The 12,928-nt window shown below is 47.8% G+C and overlaps 1 protein-coding gene across 5 annotated transcripts in view; it reads left to right on the top strand.

Annotated features, from left to right (window-relative positions):
• The first annotated feature begins 7,833 nt into the window (after positions 1-7,833).
• BAZ2A (bromodomain adjacent to zinc finger domain 2A) overlaps positions 7,834-12,928 on the top strand; it is a 60,785-nt gene continuing 55,690 nt past the window's right edge. For 3 of the 5 annotated variants that reach the window (XM_084837120.1, XM_084837123.1, XM_084837119.1), the window contains exon 1: positions 7,834-8,486. The gene's annotated coding sequence lies outside the window, so the exon portion shown is untranslated. The remainder of the gene's footprint in view (positions 8,487-12,928) is intronic. The other 2 variants (XM_084837122.1, XM_084837121.1) reach the window with 1 other exon arrangement.

Here is a 12,928-nt window from a genome sequence, read left to right as displayed (position 1 = left end):
CATGCAATTGTGTAGGGTTCCAAAATGCATGGAAGCCAATGCACAGAGGTCTACAGCTGTCCTTTGCAGATGCCCATTTCTAACACATGATTGTTGAGGGTGGGCCTGGTGCTGCCACATCCTGCAGCCCCATTCTTGGGGTCTGCATGATTTCTGGGAACTAGCAATGTTGTGCCATGCTACAATGTCCTTGCATTTCACAGTACACAAACCTTGGACACCTCCCTTCTGATTCCTGCCCCTTTGCAAAGGAAAGTGAAGACAGCCTGTGAGCTCTCTGCACAGGGACCATATCATTGCAGTATTCTGTACCATGCAGAAAGTTGTGCGGTGAACCAGATACTGCCGTGACAAGGTACCTCATAGATTTGTACAGAAGGTACGTTTAGGATTCTTGGATATAGATCTGATGGAAGCTGGAGTGACAACTGGAGAAAGCAGAGCAAGGAGATGAAATCCTGTCTACTTTACAAACCTAAATCTCCTTTCTGGAGAAGGATGCATTCTCCATATTTTATTTCAGTTTAAATTTGTTGCAGTTGCATCCTGCATTTCCTCTAAAAGCTGTGGTTATGTGCACTGTATCATCACAGTAACCCTATAAGATAGGTTAAGCTGAGAGATGCTGACTTGCCCAAGGTCACCCAGTGAACCTGATGGCTGAGAAAGGATTTGAACCCAAGCGCAACAGATATCTACTACACCGCTCTTGTTTTCACCTATGTCAATCATCCTTACAATGAGCCAGTAGGCCTGTATTATTATCCCCATATTACATAAAAACATAAGAGCCCTGCTGGATCAGACCAAGGGTCCATCTAGTCCAGCATTCTGTTCACACAGTGGCCAACCAGCTGTCCATGGGAAACGCATAAGTAGGATATGAGTACAACACCCTCCACAGCAACTGGTGTTCATAGGCATACTGCCCCTGATACTGGATGTAGCACGTAGACATCAAGACTAGTAGCCATTGATAGTCTTCTCCGGAACTTTGTTTAACCCCCTTTTAAATCCAAATTGGTGGCCATCACTACGTCTTGTTGCAGCAAATTCCATAGTTTAACTATGCGCTGTTTGAAGAAGTACTTCCTTTTCTCTGATAGAGGTGTTGAGAGACAGTGGTTTACAAATTGAGGCAATTATTCAATTGCTTGATTCTTACCTTTCTGGGAGCAGTCTGCAAGTAGATATCTCAAATTTAGCAAAAAAAGGTAAAATATAATTTTTGTACAGGTCCAAATATTGTCCATGACGAGTGTTGGCAAACAGGCATTCATTCTCATGTTCATCCAAACACTAGGGTGACAGATCCAAGGACACGGCTGGCCCACTCATTGGGGAAAGTAAGTCCTGTGCTCACCGTTCATTTGAGTCACAGCATGGACAGGCATTTCACATGGTCAGGTGGTGGGGGTGGGGGTGGGGGGAGAGCAATGGGATTTTTCCTACATCTGTTTTGTCTTTATGTTTCTCTCTGCCAGCCAGCCTGCCTCTCAGATCTGTCCCATCCCCCACCACATGCTAGGGTAGGCCTGAAGATTCCTGCAACTCTCTCCATAACCTACTTTTGCCTCCAGAAAATGAGACAGGAAAAATCTCTCTTCCTCCATTCATTGGGTTAAAGGGATCTGAGTGCTTGCTGCTCTTACCTAATGGGTCTGTCTGGTGCATCCCAGCACCCCCTGCAGTGAGTCTGGTTCAGGAAGTGCTGGATTGACTAAGGATTAGCTGCAAGCTGTGCATGGCTCCAGGCTGGAAGATGAACCACCATGCTTTCACTGCCTGTACTACAATATCTGTGCAGATCAAGAGGAAGCAGTCAGGTGTTGACATCACTTAGGCATGCATTCCTAAAATGGTTGGAAGTTCCTTGTTTTCCCATCTACAAGGTCAGCAGAGCCCTGTGCAACTTGGAATTCAGGGTTGGCTCAGTCAGTATATGAATCCCTGAATACCTGGACAGTGTCCTAGCACCTCTGGGAAGTCTGAATGACAGAGACCTTGTTGTGTGGTTTGTTGTTTGCATTCGGTCTTCAAAATGTACTAGACAGAATGTACCAGATCTCTAGGGAATACTCTTGTTAAAAAAATAAGAATAACTATGTCCAACAGACTTGGTCTTTAAGCCTAAAGACTGGGTTTGTACTGGTGAACTTATTTTCAACAGTATGGCTGTCTTGAAATATGTGACATAATAAAGAGAAGCATCCATGTGTGTGCACATGCACACACATATACAGAAAGAGTGCCTTTCCCACAGCACTAAAGTCACAGCCTGCCACCACCTATTCAGCATTAAGGACAAGGGCTTGTGGAGCTGACAGCGTGGCTTCTTGGCAAGTTTGGGCCCCAATACTCTTTTTAAGAAATTAAGGCTGCAGATCTGTACTTCTGAGTAGACACGTATAGGATTATGCTGCAAGACTTGCATATTTGGCAAAAAGCCTAGGGCACAATCCAGATTAATAAAAATAAATGGGAGTTAGGATGCTGATTACAATGAGATGCTGCTGTTCCCCTTACAGCACAATCCTATGCATGTCTATTGAGGGGTGATCCTGCTGAACTCAGTGGCACTTACTGCTAGTTAAGTGTGCTTAGGATCGCAGCTTTAGACTGCCAGCCTCAAACCATTTACTCTGTGCTAGGATAATTTAGTCAATAGTGCTAATGTGGGGCTTACGGACAGCTTTATCAAAGTTTTTACTAGTGCATTATGATCCTGTTTCTTACAGATATAGGATTGGTAACTATACTTTTAACTCAGGTGTTGTGGAAAAGGAAATAGAAAATAATATATAAACTTTGATGGGCTGGTTCTTCTTCCAGCTCTCCAATCCCAAGAAATGTGCAGCTCTGTGTTCTCTGGTGTGTGGTTTCTTTGACTAACCCTTGGAATCAAGTCTATGAAGACAGACCTGGCATCATGACCTATGGGGATGAGATGGGATTCTTTAAGCTTTGTAGTTGCTTGACTGGCAGTGGTGGGAGGTGTTCAAAGGGAGGGTGTGCTCTTCTCTCAAAAGGGCAACCCATTTTGAGGGCTGTAAGATTGGCACTTTCAGAGAAGCCTGTGGGAGCATGTGATGAGAAGGTGTGTGCAGTGCTGTGTGGCCCTGGAGTCTTCCTCCTCTGCTGACTCCGCAGAGGCCTCGATGAGAGAGTTCAGCTGCCTCGTCAGTCTCTGCCTCAGTTTCTTCAACTGCAGAGCACAGCTAAACCCTTAACAATGATTAATTAATGGGTGGCGTTCGGCATGTGAGGTGGGTGGCTGAGCTGAGGGCACATAACAATGATGAGTTGTTTTGCTGCGTGCGTCTGGCTGACTCAGCCAGCTGGATTCAACACAGAATGGAGCTAATTGGGAACTGAGGAAGGTTTGTTCTGTCTTATTCCCCCCACCCCTCTGGTATCTATGGCCCTGCTCCCTATAGATTTTAGATTTCCCTGCTGCCCTTTCTGGGCAGGGAATGGGCACATACATGTGTATATATAATACATTTTCTACCACTCTTTCCTATCAACGGTGCAATTTTTGTGATGGTGCTCTTCCTGTGTCCTCCAGCTGCCCTCCGATTCCTTCCCCCGCCCTCTGGTTCAATTTCTCCTGCAGCCACAAGAGATGTATTTTGCGGGCATGGTTGGCGTCGGCCTCTGCATCTCAGGAAAGGAGGGGCCGACGGGCTGTGGTAGCTCCAATCTCCTGATACCACAAGCAGCTGGAAAGCTGAAGTTGGCAGTGAGAATCTGTATTGGGGAGCTACAGCTCCAAAGGCCCAATGTACATTACTTCCATTGTGTGGGCTTGTCAGAAGCTATTCAAAGTATCCCACCCCTGAAAGATTTGTTAGCCCTCCCCCCCATCATGTGAATTGTGTTAATCCTACAGCTATGAGGATCGAAGGTCCAGAAAGTGAACCAACCATCCACAAAATTGGGATTGTAGCTCTCATATCTCCAGTAACGGGGCACTCAGTGAGTGTGTGTGTGTGTGTGTGTTGAGTTTAGCTCTGTCTTTTGCTTTTTAAAAAACAGGAGGATTTGTGAAGGTGTAAGTCCAGATGGTTGGAGGACTAAGGGCATGAAAACATGTTTTGGTTTCTTTTCTTTTTGACCATGGTTGAGAGACTATTAATCTTTTGTAGCATGTAGTGTTGCTAGACATTCCCCTAATGTCTATGGCACAGTCACAGTTTTAAGAGTGCATTTTCACTGCTACAACATTCTTGCTTGGGTTAAGTGACAGAGAGCGGCGCAGCAGGAAGAAATGCCACAGATTGCAGAGGTGAAAGCTGTGATCTTGCACTAACAGGAGAGGATTTGGCTGAGGAGCCATAGCTCAGTTGTAGATGATGTGCTTTGTCTGCAAGGTCCAATGTTTGATCTCCATTAGAAAAGATTTCAGGTGAGGTGCATGGAGAAAGGTCTCTGCCAGAGAGCCTCTGTCAGAACAGGCAGTACTGTGCTAAATGGACCAATAGTATGGTATTGATAAGGCAGCTTCCTACGTTCATCCAAAAGCCATAGCAGGACAATACCTTCATTAATCAAGTTTTAATGAAGTTTATTTCATCAGATGGTGACTGTAGCCATAAAATTAAAAGACGCTTGCTCCTTGGGAGGAAAGCTATGGCAAACCTAGACAGCATAGTAAGAAGCAGAGACCTTTGCCGACAAAGGTTCGAATAATCAAAGCTATGGTTTTCCCAGTGGCAACGTATGGCTGTGAAAGCTGTACTATAAGGAAGGCTGAGTGCCAAAGAATCGATGCTTTCAAACTGTGGTGCTGGAGAAGACTTAGGAGTCCCCTGGACTGCAAGGAGGTCAAATCAGTCAATCCTAAAGGAAATCAATCCTGACTGCTCATTGGAAGGACAGATACTGAAGCTGAAGCTCAAATATTTTGGCCACCTAATGCGAAGAAAAAACTCCCTGGAAAAGACCCTGATGCTGGGAAAGATTGAAGGCAAAAGGAGAAGGGGATGGCAGAGGATGAGATGGCTAGATAGCATCACTGATGCAATGAATATGAATTTGAGCACACTCCGGGCGAGAGCGGAGGACAGGAAGGCCTGGCGTGCTATGGTCCATGGGGTCACGAAGAGTCGGACACGACTTAATGACTGAACAACAACGTCACAATATAATAAGGACATTTCAGTTGGTCCTAAGAAAATTATTACTCCACCGTGGCTTTTGGATTTTTGTCTAATGAACCAACGTGGCTACCGACAATGTTCATATATTCATATAATTTTTTTTAGAGGTATTCTCCCGTAATACTAAAACCCATAGCTGGTGAAATTGGTGGGCAGTAGATTCAGAACAAAAGAAAGTCCCTCTTCACAAAATAATTAACATGGAATTTGCTGCTGCAAGAGGCAATGAAGGCCATTGGCTTTAAAGTTTAAAAGAAAATCAGACAAATGTATGGAGGGTAGGTCCATTGACATCTATTAGCCAAGAAGCATCTGACTGGTCACTGTTAGAAATAGGAAACTGGACTAGATGGACCCTTGGTTCAATCCAGCAGGGCTCTTATGTCCTTATGGCAGAACACATGCACTACAGCAGCATGAACCCATGGTTAGAGCATAGCATGCATTACTGATGCATTACCCCTACATTCCCTTGACATCTTTGTAGGCAGAATTGGGTATCTGTAGGATTATAGCAGACACAGTTAGGATTTAGAACAGGGGTGCAGAACCTCAGGCCTGGGGACCAAATCTGGCCCTCAGGGGTTCCACAGATGGCCCCACCCCCTTTTCCCCAACCACCAATCATTTTGTAATTTTCCAGGTTTTGTGCAGTTTTTTCTCAAAGGCTGAAATGCCTCTCCTAAGGCTTAGTTATTGGCAGTGAGAGCTTTAAACTAAAATATGCTGGTATTTTTGGCCCCACTGATTTTGCCTTTGTCCCTGCTACTTTTGTCCTCAGCCCCGCCCACCACTGGGATGTCCCCCTCCAAGCCCTGAGAGCTTCTCCAAAGCGGAATTTAGCCTTCAGGCTGAAAGAGGTTCTGCACCCTCAATTTAGGACTACTGGATTCTTTATCCTCTGAGACACAGGTGGGGAATCTGTGACCCTTCAGATTCTCTGACAATTCCTTGACTACCACACTCAATTCCTTTAGTTCCATATCTGCACTTCCATATTGACCCCAGACATAGGCCTTTTGGCAGCAAAAGGTTCCTTGCTGCACTGACTGCTCCCCCCTCCCCGCTACAACCTCAGCTCTACACTACCAGTGAGAGCCCCCATTTCTTTGCATGTAATGACATCATACACTCAGTTTAATACCATCACAGGTCAAACAAGGAGCCGGTCCCTTCCCTGTATTCATTACCATCTTCCTTCAGTCAGCCTTCCCCAACCTGGTGCCCTCCATGTTTTTGACTACATCTCCCAGCATTCCAGACCATTAGACACAATGATGTGGCTAGGTAATTTTAGACCTTGGACATAATGATCTTATGAGCTTTATAAATGCTTCTACATTCTTAATTTGTTAGAATGTTTGCCAACCCTGATTTAAAAAGAACAATACTCCTGGCCTGTGCAATTTTCCATTGTAAGCTCACTAAAATCACAGCACCAACAAGGCTACATGAATAAAATGGAGTTTGCCTCTGCTGCCCTCATCACCTCTCAGTGGTCACTGCGGGTGGAGACTGGTCTGTGGGGCCCTGGACTTTGGCCCCAAGTCCAGCTGCACTACCGATTAGACATGCTGTTTAGGGCTGATGAGAGTTGAAATCCAACACACAGCTGGAGGGCACCAGGTTGGGGAAGGCTGTTTTAGGTTTCCCTGCTCTTTGTAGTGAAGAGATTTTTCTTTAGTGATGATAGGCATTAACCAGGCCTGATGCCATTAACTGATTGCCATTTGCCCCCAGTGACTACTATTCCTTTGGCAATTGGGCAGTCTTCCAGCCTCCCTCGGCAACATAGGAGCTGTTTATAGTATCCTCCTCCCATTATCCTAGCAATGGGCCACATCAACACAAATCCACCTTGTGGCAATCATACTCTTCTAAAGTGAAAGGATCAGTCTATTGTAATGTAGTAGGGCTCACCTGCATCTTCCTCCACCATTGTTTTAGCAGTGTTGTCAGCCCAGCAACCTCCCTCTCCATTTCCCTTGCAACTGCCCTTAGGCATATGCCTTTCCACATCTCTCACTACATCACTTGCTTTCTCATCACTTGACAATTTGATGTGTTGTTAATATGTACATGGTTTCTCCCCAGCTTTTATCCTCACAACAATCCTATCAGGCAGGTTAGCCCTAGGGTCATTGCTCCAAGGGGAATTTCACAGCTGAGTGGGGATTTGAACTTGGGTCTCAAGTCCAACAGCACAGTCACTATACCATACTGGCTGTGTTTGAAGTATAGGAAAATCCCCTCCACAGTGTTTAACCAGAGATGGCTCATTTGCACATGCAAATAATCACAACGCTGCTCTAAAAGCAACGTGCATGCACATGGCAACTGGTGAAGAGATGAGCTCTATTGAGCTGCAGGGTGTCTTTCCTTGACCAAGGGGCAACACCTATCTCTAAGCTGGGGTGAGAGCCAAAAGTTTCAGAAGGTAGGAACACTGAAACCTACCTTAAAGAGCAGGGCTGGGGAACCAACCTGTGACCTGACAAACGTTGTTGGGCTCTGACCATTTGCTGCAATGACTAGGGCTGATGGGAGCTGAAGTCCAACAACATCTGGAGGGCTACAGGTTCCCCTCCCCTGTTGTACAGAGACTCAGACGCTGGGTCCACCTAGCCCAGCATTGTCGACACCGACTGGCAGCAATGGCTCTCCAGGGTTTCAGGCCGGTCTTCCCTAACCCTACCTGGAAATGCCGAAGACTGAACCCGGGACCTTCTGCACGCAAAGCAGGCGCTCGACCACCAGCCGCGCTTGAGCAGCCAACGCCGCCGACACCTTCTTCTCCTCGTCCTAGAGAGAGAGAGAGAAGCCAGCTCTTTGCCGACCTCGCCCACCCCTGCCAGAGCTTCCTCCAGCAGGCTCCCAGACAAGTTTTGTGCCGGGCGCGGGAGGGGAAGAGGGAGGGAGGCTCCAGGACGGGCCCCGTCGCTCGCTCCCGCTCCCCCCCGTGCCTCTCCTCAGAAGGCGGCGGCGGCGGCGGCGCTGCTACTGCTGCTGGGTTAGTCCTCGGCAGGGAGCCCGCCGGGCGCTAGGACCCGGCGGCGGCTGCAGTCGACAGTCGCCCCGGCGCTGGCTCAGTCCTTCGCTCTTCGTTGGCTGGCGTGCCAGGGCTTCCTGGCCAGAAACGACGACGACGACACGACGACGACGGCCTCGCCTGGCGCGGCGTCGGCCTGGCCCCCTCGCCCCGCGCCGTCGCTCGCTCGGCCGGGGGCCCCCGCTCCGGCCTTGGCCATGCTGCACCGCGGGGCCCGGCCCCCCCCCTCTCCTCCTCCGCAGCCCATGTGAGGAGCCGGCTGACACCTCCCACAGGTGAGGAGCCGGGGGGTCGAGGAGGCCAGAAGTCGCTCCTCAGGCCGAGGGGAGCGTGTGACGACGTGGCCGTTTCCCCCCGAGAGAGTGGGGCGCGGGAGGGGCGAGAGCCGCAGAAAGGAGAGAAGTTGGCCCGCGCCCTTGTGAGGCGGCGGGGGGGGGGCTTTGGGGGAGGGGGACACGAAGCCAGTTTGGTCTCTAATACCAAAGGGCGGAGGGTGCCCTTCCTCTTCCTCGTCCCCGTGGAAGGTGGGAGGAGGCCTGGTCTGCAGCGGAGGGGCCCCGTGACGGCTCTGGGGAGGCGTGGGGCCTGCTCCCTTGGGATGGGGAGGGGGGATGCAGGGAGCCGCCGCCGCTGCCGCGAGCAGAATCCCTTTTGAGGGAGGAGTGGAGTGCGAGGCTTCTTCGTGGGAAAGTCCGTTCCCGGGGGAGGGAGATGAGGGGCGGGCATGCCGCTCCTGCGTTAAAGGGCCACAAATGCTAAGGGATGGGAAGGGATCCCGGAAAAGGCGCAGATTATTGGGGGAAGCCGGGCATGGTGGGCTGGGGTTGGAGAGGGCGCTGCGCGGGGCTGGCGCTGGCTGTAGGAGCTGGGTGAAGGAGAAGGGAGGGGGATTAGGCCGTTGGGAATTGGAAGAAGGAAGGGGGATAGGGCAAGCCTGGTCTGGATTTGGTTTTTGTTTCTGGAGAAAAGGGGGAGGGGAATGCCATAACAAGCATCATGATCAGCTTACTGTATGTGGTGGGGCGTTAAGGGTTAGCTCCTCTTGAAGTTGGGGAGGGCTGTGTGGGATGTCCTTAGGCAGCCTCGAGTGGCCAGTTTTGCGTGCGAGTGTTTCAGTCAGCTTTTATGGAAAGGCAGAGAAGCGCAGGTCCTTGATTCTGGGGAAACAGGCCATATGTGCTCCTGTGGACGTGGGATGTGCGAGGAGAGGACTTGTGGGCATCCCTAGTACAGCAGGGTGTTAGATTCTCCGAGAAATGGAATAGGATTATTTCCTTCTAGGGTGACAGTAGGATGCGACCCTTCCTAGGAGTCCTGGCTTCAAGAATGGCTTGTAAACAGGAATGCAGAGCTATACAGAGGAGGCTTAGCTCCTGTGTTAGCACGCGCACACGCACACACACACACACACACACCCATTGCTATCCTGAGTATGGTTGGTGTTTGGAGAGAAGAACCTTTTTGGTGGGCATGTGAGAGGCAACCTGGGAATTGTGCTTTAGAACTGAGATTATATTCTCTCTGTAGTAGTAGGTCCTGGAATTCTCATTCTGAAGTTTGGGACTACCCCTGTCACCATAGCTGGTGGAGAAGGTAGTTTCTGATACTGGGGATCCTCTCTCTTTCTGTGGGTTTAGCATGTGTATAGGAAGTATCTTGTATGTAGATGGTATGGGTCGATTTCTGATGGCAGTCTCTTTTGGACTAGGAAAGTTGAAAGGCTAAGATCTTTAACTTGGTGCCAGGAGGGAGGCTATGAGTGTGGTTTGGACAGATGATGGTTAGTGCTGAGAGAGCCCTTTGTGTGAAGATGGGGTGTGAACATAGGGAATCCCGGATGTCTGACTTGCAGGGTGTGTGAGAGCTTAAGAGTTGCTGTCTTCCCCTGCTTAAACATGTGTGAACCTTGATGTAACAGTCCTCTTCCTCTGCTCCCTCCCCCATCCTTGCAGGAAGTGGCTGGGAAATGGCAGCTGTGTTTGTTGCTTTTTGAAATGTCCCTTTTAATCAGATATGGTTTCAGTTTCTGGCTCTCCCCAAGCTCCTTGGCTAGATTAGCCTTGTTCCCCAGGAGCCAACTGGCACAAGATCCAGTAGTTTGGGGTTATCACCTTCTTTCTTTTTTGAAAAAAAAGTTACACAGAAGTTAAAGAGACAGTCATATGTCTTCTAACCTAGCAAAATGGCAAATCCTGATATGGGTCACACATCTTTGGACTTACTCAAGGGCAGTGACTCTTACAAGTATTCACACACACCCTTTTGACACTTGAATGTCCACCACAGATTATACAGGGATAACTGCTTCCTACCATCTTTTTTGAATGAACACCTGTTTCCCCAGGGCTTCCTATTCTGGAGCTCTTTTTTCAGACATAGAAAAATAGCCTTGGGTGGATATAGTTCTGAGGTTGCACATGCATGATTTAACAGACAAGTAAAGAACTTGCTCCCATTTGAAGTGGAGATATATTGAAACATTTTTCATAAATACTTGGGATTGGGCACCCTGATTGTACTCCATGGCAACAAGCTTGCATCCATATTTATTTAATAAATATTTATTTAAACCTTTGATACTCAGCTCTTCAGTGCAGAATTCCCAGAGTGACTTCCAATACAAAATATTGTTATTTTACAGAGCAGTTCTAAATGGAGTGTGGTGGGGAGTGAAGTGGCAGATCATTGCCACTTCCAAAACCCTGCCTGCTCATGCCAACCAAGACGGTGACAAATTTATCAGCGGTTCCCCCCTCTTCTGTTGGTTTCAGTGGGAGGAAAAATGCCTACGCCAGTCTAAGGTACAGAGGGAATGGAGGAATGGATCCAGCAGATCTAAAGCCACTGCTTCCCCGCCTCCTGAATGCCCCATTTGGGGACATAATGCTGCAAACTGCCAGCAAGAATATTGAACTTTCCAAGGGCCTCTAGAGCAGATTCCCCCCTCCCCATCCCCAGCTGGTGGAGGCCCCATCCTAATCCCTCTTGGATGGTGTCTGAGTGATTGTTATAAGCATATTGTTTTAACCTAAAATTCACAACAATTATAACAAACAGCAGCAGCCTAACCAAATAAATTCAATAAAATGAATTCAATAAAATAAAATGGTTTTCATCTGGTCCTGACAAGACAACTCTGCAGCTGGTGAATCCCTTTGGGAAGAAAGTGCCAAAGCTGGGGTGCCAGCACAGAAAAGGCCTATCTTTGGACACCACTCATCTCGTCTCTGATAGCAATGGGGCCTTGAGATAGAGAAAGACTCCAAAGCAGATCTTAATATATGGGCTGGTTGCTTATACCTTTCTTATAGATAGGGGCATATTTGACAGCACCTGAGAACTGTTTTATGATTCGGTGTAAAGTGCCTAGGATACACAACTTCTGCTGAGATATTTGTTACTGGGCCATTCCCAGAGCATTTTTCCTTTTTGCTGGATTTTAATTGAGGCAACATTCTACAGAAGCCAAAACACTGGGAGGCTAGTAACAGGCGTATTTTGCCAGTGAAAGGCAAATTATGTCAGCCATCCTGAAAAAAGCTATCCATGATTCCTGCTTGTCTTCCATGTCCTGCAAATTAAGTGAGCTCATATTTTAGAGGGCTTGTTTTTTGCAACGGTTTGGGTTCATTAAACAGATATACAACTCAGTAGTCCTCAGCAACTGAGAACAGTTGTTAGTTAAAAAGTTCTAGATTGTTCTTGCAATCCTCTCTGGCCTTTCCATCTTGAATGCCACATTTCTGGTGAGTGGCTTTGCGCTGCTTGGCCAAAGCTGATTATCACCTTTTAAAAATGTCTGACTTGTAACACACCCAGGATCTTCTTCCTCTTTCAAAAAAGGAAAGCTTCAATAAGATAGCGCCCTACCACATGTTTTAAGGTGGGAAGTTGAGTTGCCAAAAGCTTGTTAGGCACAAAGTTGCTGGATTACCTTGGGCATTCTTTAGTTTCTGTTCCCCATTTGTATTCTCTGTTTGTAGTCTAAGAACAATATCAACTTGTTGTAGGAGAGCCAGTGTAGTGTAGTGGTGAGAGTGACGGACTGGGAGCCGGGAGATCCGGGTTCTAGTCCCCACTTGGCCATGGAAGCTCACTGGGTGACTTTGGGCCAGTCACAGACTCTCAGCCCAACCTACCTCACAGGGTTGTTGTTGTGAGGATACAACGGTGAGGAGGAGGATAATGTAAGCCGCCTTGAGTTCCTTGCGAGAGGGAGAAAGGCGGGGTATAAATGCAATAAATAAATAAACTTCATAAAGTTTTCATGAAGAGAAATAAGTACTTCTTTTTTTTTAAGTAATTCTATAATAAAAGTGCACATGTGATAAACTTTTTTTTTTCAAGGAGGGAGTTACTTTCTGCTAGGGCAGAAAGGAGTAGAGCTTTTCAGGATGAAGTCTGGAGGAAGGACTTTCCAAGCAGGACTGGGCACATTGTCTGAAGCAAGTTCAGACTGCTTAGGACAGACAGGAAGTCTGCAACTTTTAGGCAAAGATCTCACTTCTGCAGTAGGAGAGCATGAGCATATGCCAAGCTCCATAAGCATGTGCCAGACTCCATAAGCTAGCCTTCACCCACCTGATGCTCTCCAGATGTATTGGACTACAACTCCCATAATTCCCATCTAGCATGGCCAACTGATGGGAGTTGCAGTCCAACACATCTGGAGGGCACTTGGTTGGGGAAGGCTGCACTGAGCAGTAGTTAAGAAGAG

The sequence above is a fragment of the Heloderma suspectum genome, chromosome 2 (genome assembly GCF_057233095.1).
Source record: "Heloderma suspectum isolate Gila_16-S chromosome 2, 16-S_ref, whole genome shotgun sequence".
Taxonomy (NCBI): Eukaryota; Metazoa; Chordata; class Lepidosauria; order Squamata; family Helodermatidae; genus Heloderma; species Heloderma suspectum.
Note: the sequence above shows the minus strand (reverse complement) of the source record. Positions and strands in the feature narration are given on the sequence as shown.